This window comes from Coregonus lavaretus (assembly GCF_964263955.1).
Source record: "Coregonus lavaretus genome assembly, chromosome: 11".
NCBI classification, from domain to species: Eukaryota; Metazoa; Chordata; class Actinopteri; order Salmoniformes; family Salmonidae; genus Coregonus; species Coregonus lavaretus.
In genome coordinates, this window is record NC_139998.1 from 21,025,785 (window position 1) to 21,038,907 (window position 13,123).

Genomic DNA, 13,123 nt, shown 5'->3' on the forward strand with positions numbered 1-13,123 from the left:
GAAACTAGCTAGCTAACGCTACTGTAACATGAATGTACCTGTAGGCTTGCTACTTGCTATCTAGCCAATGTTAGTAAGGGTTTGTGTGTCTCTGTGGAAAAGATAGTGAGCTAACATAACCTATTAACTAGCTAGTTAACGCTACTGTAACTTTACTGTACCGGTTGGCTTGCTACTTGCTATTGTGTGTGTAAGTGAGGACTTGGTGGACTGTATATTCTTTAGGTTAGGTTTTACTTTATGTGTTTACTCCCGTGTGCTGGTAAGGGCACAGATGACAGACAGGTAGGATTGCAGTTGAGGTGGTTTAATAACGTTGAAGATGCACAGGCACGGAACAGCACCGCACAGTGTAGTATGGATGGGCTAAGGCACTTATTGGTCTGGAAACTTGCTTCAAACAAAGTGTTTTTGTGTGTGTGTCAACAAGGACGCACACTGGCCTTGGCGAACACAATGAAAGCTAACTGGTGGGAAAAAAGGACGGCTGGAACTTTCTCTCACTTGACTTCTCTCAAGCTAATATTCTTCTCTGAGCTGGAGATCGCCCAGCATGCTCTGCTCCACTTCACCGGTAGGTGGAGCTACAGCTCTGATATGATGAGCTAACATTACTGATATGATTAACTACAAATACTTCACAGTCTTTTGTACAGCCGCCCCTGAATTCACTATGTTAATTCACTCCTAAGAAAGGCTCAATACTTAACTATCTTAACTCTTACTTAACTCCTACTTACATGTCTTACCCAAACTTAACAGACATAAGACCAGATGTCTAGGGGTGTATATAAACTCTAGTTCAGTACTTAAATTATGGAAAGGGTTCTCTGCTCTAGTGGAGTAGAGGAGCTACTGTCCCTAACAGCCGGGCAGGAACACTTAATCCATCAGGGGCACACTGTGGTGAGAATGTCCTCCTGGGAGAGGGGTGAATGTCACTGATGGAACGCTGCTTTGTTCCAACAACAGGAAAAAGTCCAAACTACTAGGGTGTCAGCTGGCAAGAAACTAGGGGGAACACCTGACTGCTTAGCTAACAGGGCACCAGGGACACCTGAGTGTCTGGTGACTGGGGAGCTAAGGACAGGGACACCTAAAGGCCTGGCAACATGGCCTAACTAATAACTAAGGGCAGGACACTGTGGCAGTAAAAGCTGGCAGACAGGTCCTACTACATGGTCCATCAGGTGGACTCTTCAGCAACTGACTATCAGAGGCTGTTGGGTCTACCAGCAGGGTATCTGTACTAGGGGAAGACTTGCCAGAGGAAACAGTCTCTGGGGCAACACAGTCTGAGACTCGAAGGAGGGAGCGCTCTGGGCTCCATTGGCAGTAGCTGGCTTGTCCCCTAGAGCAGGGCCAGGTAGTAGCTCTATGGCGGACAGAGTAAAGGGCTCCGGCTCTGGCGGAGACTCCCCAACCGGATCAGGCAGGGACCTCCAGACGAGGGGAACTGAGTCTTAGGGTCTGGAGCCAGATCTGAGCTGATAATCGGGCTGAGCTGAGGTCTCGCAGCAGGGACAGACGTGTGCTCTAGAGAAGGCAGCAGAGCTCCCCAGGCAGGGTGTGACTGTGGACCCTGGGCTAGAGCTGCAGAGGGTTCTCAACGACTGGCAGATTGGGGCTCCCGACAGAGCCAGGGTGGACCTCACAGGCAGGGACTAGCGGAGGTGACAGGGGAGAGGACTGAAGGGCCCAGAAGTCAGGGTCGAGCTCTGGCCCCTCAGGAGGCGTCGCTGAAGGTCTCCGACGAGGAACAGGCGGAGGTTCCCCCACAGGATCGGAAAGGACCTTGCTGGTGAGGACTGGATGGGACCTCAGGGCGGCGGCTAAAGCGGCTCCTGTGGAGGAAGCCATGGTGGGCTCCCACTCAAGACCAGGTGGGGGCTCCCCAACAGAGCTAGGCTGGTCTCTTTTTGCTGAGGTAAGTGAAAACCGCACTGCATGGGCAGCCAGTGTCTGGAAGCCAGGGCCAAGTGGAGGGATGATGAACTTGGCTAGAGATGAACTTGGCTCCTCATCAGGAGCAGCTGTGGGCTTGTCATTGGCTTCTGGTGAAGCCCCCCTAACTGAAACAGGGATGACTCTTAGTGTAAAGCCAGGTGGTGGCCCCTGGGCTGCAGCTGGTGGCAGAGATACTGGGACAGGGGCTGAGGATCCCTGGGCTGCGACTGGTGGCAACCAGGGAGATGCTGGCTGATGAGCTGCATCAACGTTGGCCTGTGGCTGCAACACGATGACTGTCTGTTGCAGGAGCTGGTGACCTGAAGACAGGGCCAAGTTGTACCTTCAGGTCCAGCTGGGCTGCCCGGGAAGGAGGCAGAGGTTCTACTATGACGAAAGCAGCCTGGGCTCTCGTGGGTGGAGAAAGCTGCTCCTCATGCCTGGCAGACAGTGAGTCTGACTTGACAGGGGTAGGCTGAGCTCCTATAGCAGGAACAGGCAGGAGACTGCAGCAGGCTTAGCCCCATAGTCAGTGGCATACGGGAACTTGAGGATAGAATGGGTTAGCTTTGTAGGGATCAGCAGTAACCCTGGGAAAGGGGCAGAATGGGACCCATTAGTGGTAGCTGGTCTGGGCTCCAGGACAGGGGTAGGCAGAGCCCCTGTGGCAGTGGGCTGTAGCACCATGTTGGTCTGGAGCACCACGGTGGCTGCTACTGGCTGATGCTCTGTAGCCGAAGCAGCTAAAGAATCCACCTTGTTGATTAACTTTGGCTCTGTAGCAGGAGCGGGTGGCAACTCTGAAACAGCGGCTGGCTGCAGGTTACTGTTGACTGATGGGTCCGTCGTGGCGGCAGACTGAAACACCTTGTCATTAACAGGCTGGATACCCACGCTGAGGGCAAACAGAACCAATGACAGGGACGGGTAGACACACCCTGGCACCGTCAGCGGGCTAGTACTCCACACTGGGAGTGTCTAGGAGCTGACAGGTAGGTATTTCTCTTAGCTGGACCACTGGTGGAGGCGTAGCCTCCTGACAGGTGGAGTGAGCGCCAGGACTGAGGGAACTCATAGCTGCCGGAGGAGGCTCTTGATAGCCGCACTGTAGGCTTGGAGTGTCACTTTGATGACACGGCAGTAGTGACTCATCACATGCTGGAGGCCACGTTTGGGGGTCAGGCCACTCACTGTTGTCATACTGTCCATTGCAAGCCGTATCTTCTTCATTGGTTGATGGCTTCGTATGCTCAACCAGCTCTGACGCGGGCCGTGATGGTGCCAGCAGAACTTTATCTGCTGGAAGGGTACCTCAGGATGAGGGCTCTGTAGGGTTGGCTTAGTGGGAGAGAGACTAGCTATACACTGGGATGTGAGCTGTGGCAGCACGGAGCGGAGAGTCTCGGCGAGCTGTACCATCTCTTCTTGTTGCTCACGTAGCCGAGTGAGCCTGACCTGCATAGCTCGCTGGGACTGCCGCAGCTGGGCTCTCTCTTGCTCGATGTACTCTCTCACTAGCTCGTGCTCTATAGGTCACTTCCTGTGTTCCTTGTGACTGTTGTAGACCATGGACAGACCTCTGTTGCTCCTTACTCTGCTTACTGTGGCTCATCCTTCTGCTCTCGTGGGTCAGATGAGGGTTTAGGACAGACCTGTACTCTCTGAAGGTCTCCCACTAATCTGGAGTTGTGTCCCATCTGGCCTGGGTGGAGAGGAAGGGATTGGGTGGAGTGATGGGTGTCACCTTGGCAGCTCCCTCCATGCCCATGTACATACTGTGCTGTGCTACTATAACTAGGATAAGGTGAGGATTGGCGCCTTGGATGATCAGACCAGGTCCAGGCTTCACCGGTAACTTGCTGCATCTTGATCTGGGAGTAAACACCTTTATCCGGCTCGAAAGGACCACAATGTAAGTGAGGACTTGGTAGACTGTATATTCTTTAGGTTAGGTTTTACTTTATGTGTTCGCTCCCGTGTGCTGGTAAGGGCACAGATGACAGACAGGTAGGATTCCAGTTGAGGTGGTTTAATAACACTGAAGACGCACAGGCACGGAACAGCACCACACAGTGTATGTAGTATGGATGGGCTAAGGCACCAAAGTGTGTGTGTGTGTGTGTAATTATTATTATTATTATAAAGCTAACTGGTGGGAAAACACAAGGATGGCTGGAACTTTATCTCACTAGACTTCTCTCGAGCTGATATTCTTCTCTGAGCTGGAGATCGCCCAGCATGCTCTGCTCCACTTCACCGGTAGGCGGAGCTACAGCTCTGATATGATGAACTAACATTACTGATATGATTAACTACAAATCCTTCACAGCCTTTTGTACAGTGTGTCTCTGTGGAAAAAGATAGCTAGCTAACCATTTATGCACAGCCTATTTACTTATAGACTACTAGCTAGTCATCTGATGATGCGTTTGCTTGATCTACTTGAATTGAGTGTGTGTGATCTGTATAGGGACTGTGTGTTTGAAGACTTTCAGGGTGTTTTCACATTTGGTCCCTTTCAGAAAATGTCTGTGAACTCAGTGTGGTTCGCTGAATTTTTTGTGAATTGTGAACACTCCAAAGGAACTCAGACCCCTCAAAAGAGCCCCGAAGCGAACTGAACTGAGACCATTTCGAGAGGTAATCTGTTAATCAATTTATCTTTTAGTGAGAATTGCAGTAACTGCTAGTTTGCTTTGGCTCTGTGATCAACCCATACATTTGTAAGAATAAAGTTATAAGTGAAATTATGCTCATGCTCATCTGACTCAATAAATAATGCAATAATGCTATTGTTTGTATTCCTAGGAATGTGTCACTGTAGCAAAGGCACAAGGACGTTGACGTAGCTGATGGGAAAGAAGCCAGACTCCCCGCTGATCATGCCCTGGTACCAGTTGTCATCAATCTGGTAAGGATGATGAGGTCGCCCTCCTTGAAGCCCAGCTCTCCTTCATTCTCACCCACAAAGCCGTAAAATGCCCGTCAGCAAGGCTGGTCCAGGAAAACTTCAGAATCTGAAAGAGACCCACAGTTGCCTTGAAATGTATATCACTAGATGATATCAATCTAAACAGTTAATACTATTATGCACACCCTGGTCATTTCCTGTTAATGCACACCATGGCATGCATTATTGCTTGCGACAGCTATATGATAGACAGGACATCATGGAAGGTTTTGGTCTGAAGTCTGGACCATGACCTGTGGGTTTACTCACGGATACAGATGGGACTTTGGTCTTACAGGTACTGTATGTTTGTGTATCTGGGATAAGTGAAGAAGGATGAAAATAAATAGCATATCTTAGCCAGTTAAAAGTTCTACTTCCCATACAATTGCTCCAAAAATATATACAAATACTGGTATTCTGTTTTGAAATGCAAGCTCAAGTTGGCAAGTATTGCATCGGTGTCATAAATTCTGGGGTACCAACACTTACTTTTTCAGCTTGGTTTATTCTGGGCATCTGCAATACATTATAATGGACATATTAACAACTTCAATCAGGAATGCTATAGTTGGGGCCATGCTTTTTTGTTTTGTTTTGTTTCTTTGCTTTTACTGGTATTTCCAGCATGATCCACTAAGTTTGCTGCAGGTTGAAAATCCTAGGAAATGTTCTTTAATTCTTGAACCAGCTGGTACCAACATATTTGATGGAAAATGACTGAGCACGCTTATAGGGAAGGGCACTCAACATGTACGGCACTAACACAAATGACTGATGATTGGCTGAAGAAATTGATAAGAAGATTGTGGGATCTGTTTTGTTTGTTCAGTGCAGCTTTTTACATTATCAATCATTGTCTGCTGCTTAGAAAACTTGTGTTATGGCTTCACATCCTACATGTTAATGGAAGCCTCTCTAACACAAACCAGGTAGTCTGCAGTAGCGGTGCGTTGGTAGAATAACTGGGGAAGACGAGCCCAAATAAATTGCCATATTAGGCTACAACCTATGTTGTGATAATTGCATTGTTTGCTTTATAACCTGTTAGTTCATATGCCTTGCCACCGTGATTTATAGGCCTAAGGCCGAGACAATAAGATGACAGTGGCAGAATAAATTCAACCACACATTTGTTTCATCACAAAACCGGAGAGCAATCTCTGTCCGGTGAAGTCCACAAAACATATTGCATATAACAAACAGTTACATGACCTACAGCATGGTCAAGCAAGTGAATGTTTCCGACTACTAAACAACTATTGATTTAGAACCACGGCGAGTTAAGGCAAGTTGCAAAGAAAACAGGAGCTGCCTCCACTATACCTTTCCCCCCCTTTTTTTTTACACTCCAAAAACAAATGTATACATATGAACAACAATTTACAGACACACAAACAATGACTACATCTCCTCTGCCCAGACCCACATGCTCACACCCCCATCTTTAGTGCCTGCTTATTGTTTGCCACTTGGCCTTCAATTGTTCCAATTTGTTTTTCTTGGCCACCCATGCTATTTCAATAATAAATCATTAGATTTGTCCATTGTGTCAATGAAGGTGGATTGATTGACTTCCAAGTTTTTAGTATACGTTTTTTCAAGATGAGTGATGAGAAGAGAATTGTCCAACCCATTGGGTATCTCATTATACCCCCATATGCCATGTCTTGAAATATGCAGACAGACAGATTAAAAGTATGTTTACATTGTAATACTTCTGACAACCAACTTTCTAGCTCCACCCACCATTTCCGGACTTAATAGCATTCATAGAAAGCATGGTTTATTGAGTCATTATTAGTTTTACATTTAAGACATGACTCAGCCGTTGTGCTGGAGAATTTGTATAATCAATTCTATCCATTAGTTTATACTGGATTAAGTGTGCATTTTCGTTAACTGTCATTTCATTAGTTATGCTCCAACTTTCCCTCCATCTTGTGCCAACATCCACAGGAGGTTGGTGACACCTTAATTGGGGAGAACGGGCTCGTGGTAATGACTGGAGCGGAATCAGTGGAATGTTATCAAATACATCAAACACATGGTTTCCAGGTGTTTGATGCCATTCCATTTGCTCCGTTCTGGCCATTGTTATGAGCCTCCGCTGCCAACATCAGTTATTTTTAAGTCTTGTTTACAATAGTTTATACTTTTTTCTAAGAGATTGTCAGTTGGATATGCTCTCTGCAAGGTTTTGTATATCTTCCCTATCATATGAACATCATTTTCTGACTCAAATAAAATTCCCTCAAGGTTGCTCTGATGTCCAAAAGAACTCAAATCAAAATGTTGTGATATGTAACTTTTAAGTTGCATGTATTTAAAATATCTACATTGGTCAGTCCAAAATTACTTTTTAATTCTGTCATGGAAATACAACACAGACAAAAGCAGTATACATGCAATTCCCTTTCAAGTATACTTTTTGACATCGGTGGAAGGGACGCCATAATATCCTGTCATGTTTAAATAGAGTGTTTGTGAACATTGGCTAATGCTGACCAAAAGCTCAGTTTTAATGGCCGACGTCTGGTGAGAGTAGATACTCCTAAATTCCACCATCCCACTCAGCTCCTTATTATAGCACACAAAGGCAACACCCACAATAAAAAGCCCCATTGGCCAGAAATTCAAAGGGTGAAAAGGCAACATTTTTTTAAATCACTGAAACAGTTTCATACACATGTAACCCTCTCACCAGGCTTGAATTTGACTCTCACAATATTACCTTATTTAGAATATCTGAACAGCATGGGATATTAGGTGAGAAGGACATCTCCAATAAGAATCCCTATTGTAAACTTGCTAGGGTGAATGACAAATAGGGTATTAACTTCAGATAGAATGATTATAGACTTGGTTATTATTATAAGGATATGCTTTCCCATGCATTCAATGAAACTGAAACAGTAAATGACTCCACCAATACAACAGACATAAGGTTCAAGATCTATATTAATCAAATGTTCAATGTATCACATCAAAACAAATAAAAATAATAAACCCCAATGATTTTTCCACAACCCATGTCCAACTTATTTGCAAGCTTGCTTAAACCCTGGGCGCGCGTTGGAGCTCATAAAAAAATGACGACATACATAAAGTCCCGAAGTCCACCCCACATTTGTAGTTACTCACTACTTGTAGATAATGCCTCAGCAAAATATACTAGTTCTGTGCAGGTGTCCTCACAAGATCCACAGCGAACACAGCTATCAATGCAGCCAGTACTCGGTAGCAGCAACAGACATCCGTTGGAAACCCGAACTCGTTGATCGTCACAAGCAATTCTCTCCAAGTCTTGCACGATGCTAGGCTAACCTCTAGGATGTCGAATGTCTCCACAATGCGACGGCAGCTTCAGTCTCCACTAGGTCTTTCTTAACTAAATAATAAACACTCTCTTATAGAAATAAAATCAGGATTTCCCTTAAAAAAACTCTGTAGGTCTGGTTTTGTTCTCTCTTTATTGTTTCCTTTGGTCGTTTTTCCTTCACCAACCCCACTAACTTCTCTCCTCTCCCTTCTTTCAACCTTTCCCTCTCTTTTCTTTCCCAGCAACCAGTCCACTCTCCCATTGGCCACAACTTAACAAGTTACCTCATTGGTCAAAACTTTAACGAGATACATGGGAAACTTTAACTTAAAAGTAAACCAACCTATTCACTTGTACATTTTTTTTAAACATTGCTTCAAAAGAAATGCATTAATGTCATTACAAATCAGGAGCTATTCGATCACCTTTTAAATCTAATACCAATGAATTATAACAAATAAACTCTATACTTGGTTTTAGCAAGGTATTACACACACACAATTAGAGCTCCTGCAATGTAGCCTACCTCTCATGCCCTCCTTGTTTGGCTCAAGTCATTTGTTGCCATCCAAACCTCCATACCTCTTCTTCCATTTGCGTCATAGAGAAGGGGTTCTCTGGAAACTGGAAAAACAAAAGATTTTCAGAATATTCGTTTGTATATTTTTGTCAAACAATATGATTGTTTATCTTGGTAACCAAATTACATTGTCTCTCTCAATAGATATGGCAACAAAGTGTCACAACCAAATGAAACAAGCAAATGATTTACTGTTTATAATTATTGGATCAAGTGAAGAACAATGATAACACTTGAATAGCACACAGTTAATGGACACCAGCAAGAGTAGATGTTGTGATAGTAACAGCTAATGGGGATCCAAATAAACATCAAACCATTTACTTGGTTTTAAACAATGTTGTGCATAACTAACCCTGTTCCAAATCCAATAGGACCATTGAACTCCACTAAAGACAAGTCTAGTCATGATGTGTGGGATAAGTAGTGTCCATCTCTAGGTGAGTTATGACATGGCCATCTATCATCAGCATCTCCACTTGAAGCAGCACCTGGGCTGCATGTTTCCTTTGGTGTGGGCTGCCTTGCCTTCAGTTAACTCCCATGCAATGTCACGTCTCATGATAACATCCATTGAATGTACAGCAAACTAAATGCTCAGATGAGATGTGAAAATGTACCTTTTTTCCTATGACTGGAAAATATGTAAGCTATTGCTTTTCCTAACATCTGACTATTATGATAAGGATTTTCCTCTGTGTCTTGGCTTGGACTGTTTTCCATTGAGGGATGAAACAAACTTCAGCGACGAATGCAACAGAGTAGCCCATGTAGGGATAAAACACTTTCAAGAGTCTCCCTTCTCCACTCCAGGCTCTATGCGAGTGTGTGTGCTGTGTGTTATGCTGCTTGCTCTGAAGTTTCTGAACGAATGGGAAGAACTTAAATGGGACCCAGTGAGAGAGTGGGTGGGACATTATTTCAGAAGGAATGCTGAACCACTCAACTGCAAGGAAAGGCAGTCATAGGTGTTTTTCAGGGATGGGATAACATTATAGAATGTGAAAATGCTGTAACACCTTGACGTTTAGGAGCACCAATAAGGACTGCATAACACATTAACAAGCAATAGATCAGAATTTACAAAATGCTTACTTTAGAGCCTGCAAGTTTCTGTTAAAGCTGCAATATGTCACTTTTGGGGTGACCCGACCAAATTCACATAGAAATATTAGGTATACAGTGCCTTGCAAAAGTATTCATCCCCTTTGGCGTTTTTAGCTCCATTCTGTTTCTTTTTTTATTCTGAAAAACTCCCCAGTGCTTAACGATTACAAGCACACCCATAACATGATGCAGCTGCCACTATGTTTGAAACTATGGAGAGTGGTACTCAGTAATGTGTTGTATTGGATTTGGCCAAAACATACAGTGCCTTGAAAAAGTATTCATCCCTCTTGGCGTCTTTCCTATTTTGTTGCATTACAACCTGTAATTTAAATGGATTTTTATTTGGAATTCATGTAATGGACATACACAAAATAGTCCAAATTGGTGAAGTGAAATTAAAAAAATAACTTGTTTCATAAAATTCAAAAAAATAAATAACGGGAAAGTGGTGCGTGCATATGTATTCACCCCCTTTGCTATGAATCCTCTAAATAAGATCTGGTGCAACCAATTACCTTCAGAAGTCACATAATTAGTTAAATCAAGTCCACCTGTGTGCAATCTAAGTGTCAAATGATCTGTCACATGATCTCAGTATATACACACACACACACCTGTTCTGAAATGCCCCAGAGTCTGCAACACCACTAAGCAAGGGACACCACCATGCACGCGGCACCATGAAGACCAAGGAGCTCTCCAAACAGGTAAGAGACAAAGTTGTAGAGAAGTACAGATCAGGGTTGGGTTATAAAAAAATATCCGAAATGTTGAACATCCCACGGAGCTCCATTAAACCATTAATCAGAGAGGCAACAAAGAGACCAAAGATAACCCTGAAGGAGCTGCAAAGCTCCACTGCGGAGATTGGAGTATCTGTCCATAGGACCACTTTAAGCCGTACACTCCACAGAGCTGGGCTTTATCGAAGAGTGGCTAGAAAAAAGCCATTGCTTAAAGAATAAAATAAGCAAACACGTTTGTTTGGTGTTCGCCAAAAGGCATGTGGGAGACTCCCCAAACATATGGAAGAAGGTACTCTGGTCAGATGAGACTAAAATTGAGCTTTTTGGCCATCAAGGAAAATGCTATGTCTGGTGCAAACCCAACACCTCTCATCACCCCGAGAACACCATCCCCACAGTGAAGCATGGTGGTGGCAGCATCATGCTGTGGGGATGTTTTTCATCGGCAGGGACTGGGAAACTGGTCAGAATTGAAGGAATGATGGATGTCGCTAAATACAGTGAAATTCTTGAGGGAAACATGTTTCCGTCTTCCAGAGATTTGAGACTGGGACAGAGGTTCACCTTCCAGCAGGACAATGACCCTAAGCATACTGCTAAAGCAACACTTGAGTGGTTTAAGGGGAAACATTTAAATGTCTTGGAATGGCCTAGTCAAAGCCCAGACCTCAAACCAATTGAGAATCTATGGTATGACTTAAAGATCCAATTTGAAGGAGCTGGAGCAGTTTTGACTTGAAGAATGGGCAAAAATCCCAGTGGCTAGATGTGCCAAGCTTATAGAGACATACCCGAAGAGACTTGCAGCTGTAATTGCTGCAAAAGGTGGCTCTACAAAGTATTGACTTTGGGGGGGGGGGGTGAATAGTTATGCACACTCAAGTTTTCAGTTTTTTGTCTTATTTCTTGTTTGTTTCACAATAAAACATATTTTGCTTCTTCAAAGTGGTAGGCAGGTTGTGTAAATCAAATGATACAAACGCAGAAAAAATCCATTTTAATTCCAGGTTGTAAGGCAACAAAATAAGAAAAATGCGAAGGGGGGTGAATATTTTCGCAAGCCACTGTAGATCTGTCATTCTCATTGAAAGCAAGTCTAACAAGCGGTAAATCTGTTCTATGTGCGCAATTTCTTATGTTTCGTTTTTGCATCTTTTACTTTCGGTTTTCTACACCAGCTTCAAACAGCTGAAAATATTTTTGTTTATGGAAAATATTCACTACCGGTCAAAAGTTTTAGAACACCTACTCATTCAAGGGTTTTTCTTTGTAGAATAATAGTGAAGACATCAAAACTATGAAATAACACAAATGGAATCATATGTGGTCCTCTGTAGCTCAATTGGTAGAGCATGGTGCTTGTAACGCCAGGGTAGTGGGTTCGATCCCCGGGACCACCCATACGTAAAAATGTATGCACGCATGACTAAGTCGCTTTGGATAAAAGCGTCTGCTAAATGGCATTATTATTATTATTATTGAATCATGTAGTAACCAAAAGTGTTAAACAAATCAAAATATATTTTATATTTGAGATTCTTCAAATAGCCACACTTTGCCTTGATGACAGCTTTGCACACTCTTGGCATTCTCTCAACCAGATTCATGAGGTAGTCACCTGGAATGCATTTCAATTAACAGGTGTGCCTTGTTTAAAGTTAATTTGTGGAATTTATTTCCTTCTTAATGCATTTCAGCCAATCAGTTGTGTTGTGAAAAGGTAGGGGGGGGGGGGGGTATACAGAAGACCAAGTCCATATTATGGCAAGAACAGCTCAAATAAGCAAAGAGAAACGGCAGTCCATCATTACTTTAAGACATGGTCAGTCAATACGGAAAATTTCAAGAACTTTCTAAGTTTCTTCAAGTGCAGTTGCAAAAACCATCAAACACTATGATGCAACTGGCTCTTATGAGGTCTGCCACATCAATGGAAGACCCAGAGTTACCTCTGCTGCAGAGGATAAGTTCATTAGAGTTACCAGCCTCAGAAATTGCAGCCCAAAATAAATGCTTCTCAGAGTTCAAGTAACAGACACATCTCAACGTCAACTGTTCAGAGGGGACTGTGTGAATCAGGTCTTCATGGTCGATTTGCTGCAAAGAAACCACTACTAAAGGACACCAATAAGAAGAAGAGTTTATTGGGCCAAGAAACACGAGCAATGGACATTAGACCGGTGGAAATTTGTCCTTTGGTCTGGAGTCCAAATTTGAGATTTTTGGTTTACAATCACCTTGTCTTTGTGAGACGTGGTGTGGGTGAACGGATGAACTCTGCATGTATATTTCCCACCGTAAAGCATGGAGGAGGAGGTGTTATGGTGTGGGGGTGCTTTGCTGGTGACACCGTCTGTGATTTATTTAGAATTCAAGGCACACTTAACAAGCATGGCTACCACAGCATTCTGCAGCGATACGCCATCCCATCTTTTGGGCTTAGTGGGACTATCATTTATTTTTCAACA